Raw genomic sequence first — 6,699 nt, 5'->3', positions numbered from 1 at the left:
TTTAGGAGTTTAATATGGGTTAAATCAGAACTTAGTCAATCTTAGAAGTTGGGAATTTTCACGTTAAGGCTAAGGAGAAAGGAGAAGACAAAAGAAGAAGACAAAAGGGTAAGATTCGCCAAGATTGATATAGGTCAATCATGGTTTAACCAAGGATTTGCTTCGATCAGGTAGGTGAGTCTATACTAATGTTGATTTTGTTCACCCACATGTCAAGCATATCTGATTTAGCGAGATTTTATCCCAAAATGAATGGATTTTGAATGTTCTTGAATGTTGTTCTTGAATTGCTTTCGTTCTAGAATATGAGATGAGATTTAGGAGTTTTCTTGACGATTTTGGTGTTGTTCTTCAATTCATTGGGTTAGATCCTTGTATATATGATGTGGGTACATAAATCTTAAGTGAAAGTGAGAGAAGGAATTGAGTTAAAATGATTTGGGATCAGAAAACGAGTTGAAAAATACATTAAGCATATCAGGAGAGGGCCAGACACGGTGCGTCCCATCTGCGCTAGAGGGACTTGGAGGCGCGCTTGCAGTGCGCCAAAATAGGGTCTCTGAACTTAAGTTCTGGCACAGCGCGCCCTAGAAGCGCCCGAATCAACGTTTTTCGCCTAGTTTTTGTAATTAAGATTACTTAAACTTTATTAAGTGTTTTAGAACATCCTAATGTTTTTAGTTGCTCTAAATGACTTCGAAACATATAGAAATCATATAGAAAGATGAGTTTCAACCGTGAATCCATAACTTCAAATTCAAGGATAGTTAAGAGTCAAGTCTACAAAGTTCTTAGAGTCTTTTCAAGTTCCAAATGCTTTTAACTTTTTATAAACACTTAAAGATCAAGTTTAGTAAAGAGTAAAATATAAGGAGAAGGAGTTAATTTCAAGTTCCGTTAGTCTTTTACAAACGTTTTAACTTCGTTTTAAGACTTAAGTTTGAGTTCAGTTCAGAGTAAAGTGAAGTCTTATTTTCAAAGAAGTATATGGGGACTAAGTATTCCCAAAGAAGTATAAATATGTTTTTCACATTTAAATAAGAAAGGAAACCGAGATAAGATCCATTGAGCTAGTTTTTCAGTAAAAAGGAAACTATGATTTCCAAGAGACGCTTAAGCTAAGTTTGAGAAATTATTTCAAACTAGAGAAGAAGTTGTTTTAAAAACATATGAGCCAAGTATATTTTGGGAGTGTGATTGTGAACCGATATGGAGATGCGAGTTCATATTAACTCAAGCCCCATAAATGATGTATCCATCGTGGACAGAGATAGGATCATAGTTTTTAGATGATTCCTCAATGCTTTTTAACATAGACTAGTGGATCCACTTAGTGAGTTCAGGTTCTATACCGATGGCAAGGTATATAATGGTCCTTGGCAACGTGAGGTAAATAATTGTACCATCACTTAGTCTCATAGTGATGATTTTCGGTTAGAAAATCTCCTACACAAGTTATTGTACTTTTATATACATCAATTATTGTATTTTACATATATTCAGAGTTATGTTGTATTATTTTTTATACACAGAGTTGACATCATGTATTTGAATAAGTTTTTATGTATGTTACACCTACTTTAAAATGTTTTATAATGAAATGAGTTTAGTTTAGTATATATGAGATGAGAAGAACTAGATAAGTATTTATTTGATAACCTCTACCAAGACTATGTTTGTTAGCATTCCAACTCGCATACTCATACATTCAGTGATTGATGTCAGTTGGACTGCATCATCTTATGATGCAGACGCAGGTAACCAGGATCAGCATCCATCGCCTTGTTGATCCAGCTTGAGCACTCAAAGTTTGTTGGTGAGCCTCCTTGCTTTCTGGAGAACTCCTTTTATTTTGTTTTCACTATTTTAGTATTATGATGATTTGGGGTATTGTCCCAACATCCCTCTTTGTATTAGACGCTTCATAGATATACAGTTAGTAGTTTATTAGTCTTTACATTATCATTCTATGTTAAAGACTTGTGTTGCCATTTTGGCTAAGTTGAATGTTAATTTTTTAAAAACATTCCAAATATATTATTAAGTTATTTGAGTAAGTGCGTTTAATCCTTATAAATATGCATATAGTCTTCCGCTAAGTTATGTAAGTCAGACCAAGAGTACGCTCTAGGCCAGCAATGGTCATCGAGTGTCGGTCACACCCAGGGTGTAGGCTCGGAGCATGGCAATGCTCATCTGTTGAGAAATTTATGATCTATTGTAATAGTTTATCAGTTACTTGTTGCAACAGATGACACATATATTGGAAAAAATTTATATTTATTGCAATAGATTATAACATGTTGCAATAAATAAGTCATATGTTGAAATAATCAAGAAAATATGAATATATGTCACAACAGGTTATAATCTGTTGCATTAGGTTACAGTTAGTTGAAAGGTAATTATAATTAAATAACTTTATTAATTATGGATTATGGATTAATTTATCATTTCATATTAAATTGATCAATTGATTACTATATTAATACAAATTCAGTTAATTAATCATGTAATTACTCTAGAATGCATTGAGATTCTAATTGAACTTATTAATTGAGTGGTAATTATAATTAAATACCTTTATTTATTACTAATATGGATTAATAAAGCATTTCATATCAAATTAATCAATTGATCACTTTATTTAAGACAAATAAAACTAGTTGATCATGTGATTATTCTATCATGCATTGAGATTGTAATTGAACTTATTAACAAAAAGTTAACTAAATTAAATAAATTTACTTATTACTAATTATGAGTTAATGAAGCATTTCATATCCAATTAATCATTTGATCACTTTATTTAAGAATTAAGACAAAATACAGTTAGTCGATTATGTAATTACTCTTTACTGTATTGAATATGCAATTGAACTTATTAATTAAAAGGTAATTATAACTAAATAACTTTATTTATCACTGATTATAGATTGATGAAAAATTTCATATCAAATAAATCAATTGATCACTTTATTTAAGCCAAATACAATTAATTAACCATGTAATTACTCTATAATGTATTCAAAATATAACTGAACTTATAAATTGAAAGATAATTACAATTAAATAACTTTATTTATCACTAATTATGAGTTAATAAAGCATTTCATATCAAATTAGCAATTGATCACTTTATTTAATACAAATACAATTATTTCGATCATCTAATTGCTCTATAATGCATTAACATGGTAATCTAACTTATTAATTGAAAGATAAATATAATTAAATAAACTTTATTTTTCACTAATATTGGGTTAAGAAATCATTTAGTATCAAATTATTCAATACAACCGTTTATTTAAGTCAAATATAATTAGTTGATCATGTAATTACTCTATAATTTATTGAGATTGTAAAAATAATTATAATTAAATAACTTTATTTATTGCTTATAATGTATTAATGAAGCATTTCACATCAAATGTATAGAGAGTCGATTGAAAATATCAAGCATATATTCTCATCCATTGCAACAGATGAATCATCCGCTGCAACAACACTGCATCATATAAGCATATATGCTTGGTTATTTTTAGAGGATAAATCATTTATTGCAACTGATAATACAAATTAACATTTGTTTGTACTAAATTTCTATATTTGTTGCAACAACTGATCGATAGATGATGCAGGAGATAATGTATCTGATGCAACATACGAAAAATCTCTTACAACAAATGAGCATAGCCAATATATTTATATAGGGATAATGCACAAGTATTCTCTCAACATATGCCCAAAATCTTAAAGACACACTTATAATATACTAAGGTCATGTACCCTCCCTGAACTTATTTTATTAATAATTGTCTACCCCTTTTCGGCCTACATGGCACTATCTTGTGGGTCCAACGCTGGTTAATATTTATCAACCTAGTGCCATGTGGGCCGAAAATGAGTAAAAAATTACTTATAAAATAAGTTCGGGGGAGTATTAGGACCTTAGTATAGTATAAGTGTGTCTCTAGAATTTCGGACATAAGTTGAGGGGGTACTTGTGCATTTTCCCTTTTATATAATAAATATGAACAAACATAATCGATCAAAATGAGTTAAATTTATCAAATTCTAAGTAAGTAAATGATAAAGTTATTTCACTACTACAATAATTATGGAGCATTTCGAATCAGACATGTAATTCTTTTGTGATCAATATTTTACATATGGAACACTTCTTTTTTCCTGTTGAAAATGATTGTCTGACTCTACGCCTCCTATCTATTCTCCTTCTTCCCAATTTTTTTAGGTCAACATATGAAGAATATATTTTTCTCTCCAAAAACTCCAAAGAAACAATTCAAGAATCTTCAAGATGCACCAGCTTAATTTACTCACAATATGCAATTACGTATTTTTCCATCGAATAATATGTTGAATACTCATAAATCTAATTTTGAATTGTGCATCATATTAGTCTCAAAGTTCTACTATGGCATGTAGATAATATATTTCGTTCAAGTCAAAAACTCTACATATACACATTCTTCTTTGAAGATCGACCGTGGCAACATCATCATCACCGTTGATACTGACTTGTAATTGGCTATTTCATGGGCCAATAACTTGTTTTTTCAAATTGCTTTACTTTGATACTTATTTTTTCTACTGAAGAAACAAGTATGTTTTGTGAGTTGATCAACTCCATACGCCTCTTGTGAAATAATTTTGCAAATCTCTTTTTTATTTTATGAAATAAAGTGATGAAAAGAATTTCTCTTTTAACTTCAAATATTGCATTCACGGATTTAACAATATTTTGCTGTCAATTTACTATACCTATACAAAAAAAATGACTTAATAAGATGTATAATCATAATAAATTCAAACAAGATACTCAATATATAATATTGTACCTATTTCCTCGGGAAATGTCCTGCTCCATCTATGAAATCCAACTAATTTGAGATGTTCGGCTGCATTGGTTACCATGTCCCTTATTTGATTGAAATGTTCATAGAACTCAACTGTATTATCCTCTTTCGCTGCATTATAAAAATTAAATATGACATTTGAATTTTGAAAAATTATTTCGAATATTTTATTCAAGGTGCCTCATGCAACAATCATAATGAGCTGATGGACACAAAATTGAAACCATCTTTTAGATACTTGAATGTCTATAAAAAATTGTGCAGACCTCATCAATATCATCTACATAACTTCTAATTTTTTCAAAAGAAATTATCCATACGAGGCATCACATTCTTTATCACTAAACAAAAAGCCACCAAAAAAATATGATTCTCCGCATCATGCATTGTCGTCGATAACAAAACTCCTTCATACTTTCTCTTAAGAATAACACATTGACAATCATGACTTTTCTCAATTGTTGAAAACCTTAAATCCAAGCCAGATATTCTATTTAAGAAGTACTTAACATTTCCATTTTCATGAACCTGCAATGAAGTCTTACTTCCCTGATTTGCAGACTCAAGCATATAATGGTATGTATCAAGAAATCCATATCCTTGATCATGTGTTTCCGTAATCAAAGACTTTGCAATTTTCATGTCCTTATATATATTTTAATAACTCACTTTACAATCAAATTATATATATATAGTTTATTTTTCATATCTCTGGTAGATGGACTTTTACCATCAGGGAAGCTATTTTTGAAGTATTTACTAAAAACCTTTGTTATGGCATGTGAATTATGACTCGCAATACACTCCGAACTGAATATGTAACACCTTTAATAAGTTCTAATACAAAATCTGTTAAGATTTATGAATTTTTTCAACCCTTAACCATCACTTTCACTCTAGATGCAAATATTTATAATAATACACACTACGTGATTTAATCATCTTCACGAGTCTAAGATCTTGTTTCAAGCAAGCAATACGCAATGAACTGACTAGTTCTTATTTGTTCTTGAATGTCCTTTTTATGTAAAACTTATTTCATCATGTTGAAGATTGACAACTGTTTTTATTGAGAACTGGCCACTATGTTAACAATAGGTGTAGGTGTTTGATTCTCCTCTGCATCATGTTCATTCTCATCATCTGACATATTCATGTTCATCCCATTCAATTCATAATTTAACATGATTTGTTGGTCTTGTTCAACATTTTCATTCTTTATTTGATTCTTCAACACTTTCTTAAAATGGGCTTAGCTGCATTACTCAGATAAGCACACAAATGAAGTTATTGCGTATATTAAAAGGTAGGACCCTCTGATTTTCAAAAGACTTGTGCATGTAACTAATGAACGATCGTTTGGTTGAATTTTAGTGCACAATAGGTAATGATTGAGTTCACAAAATCATCATACAAAATGCCCCTTCGAATTGTCATCAAATATTGACTCTAACATGTCACCATCCTTTCCCCGCTAAATAAATTGATTGTTCTTCTTTATAAATTCACCGCAACAATCAACACCTATTATTAATGATTCTTCCATTAACGTTACCTAACAATATAAATATTTAAGAATGATTATACAGTAAAGCTGAGTGGCTACGTACAGTTTAAAAATTCATATTCACAATTACTCTCCAAACAAGGTTGCAACAAGTAGGTCATTCGTTGCAATAGATGACTCACTTGTTCCAATTAATGACTCACTTGTTGGATGCATGTCTAGAACCTGACACTTATTCAACATGTAAGTCAATTTTTATAACAGTTGATTCATCTGTTATAACAGATAACTCTTATGTTGCAATATATGACT

The sequence above is a fragment of the Solanum lycopersicum genome, chromosome 4 (assembly GCF_036512215.1).
Source record: "Solanum lycopersicum chromosome 4, SLM_r2.1".
Taxonomy (NCBI): Eukaryota; Viridiplantae; Streptophyta; class Magnoliopsida; order Solanales; family Solanaceae; genus Solanum; species Solanum lycopersicum.
This window is presented reverse-complemented; position numbering follows the sequence as displayed.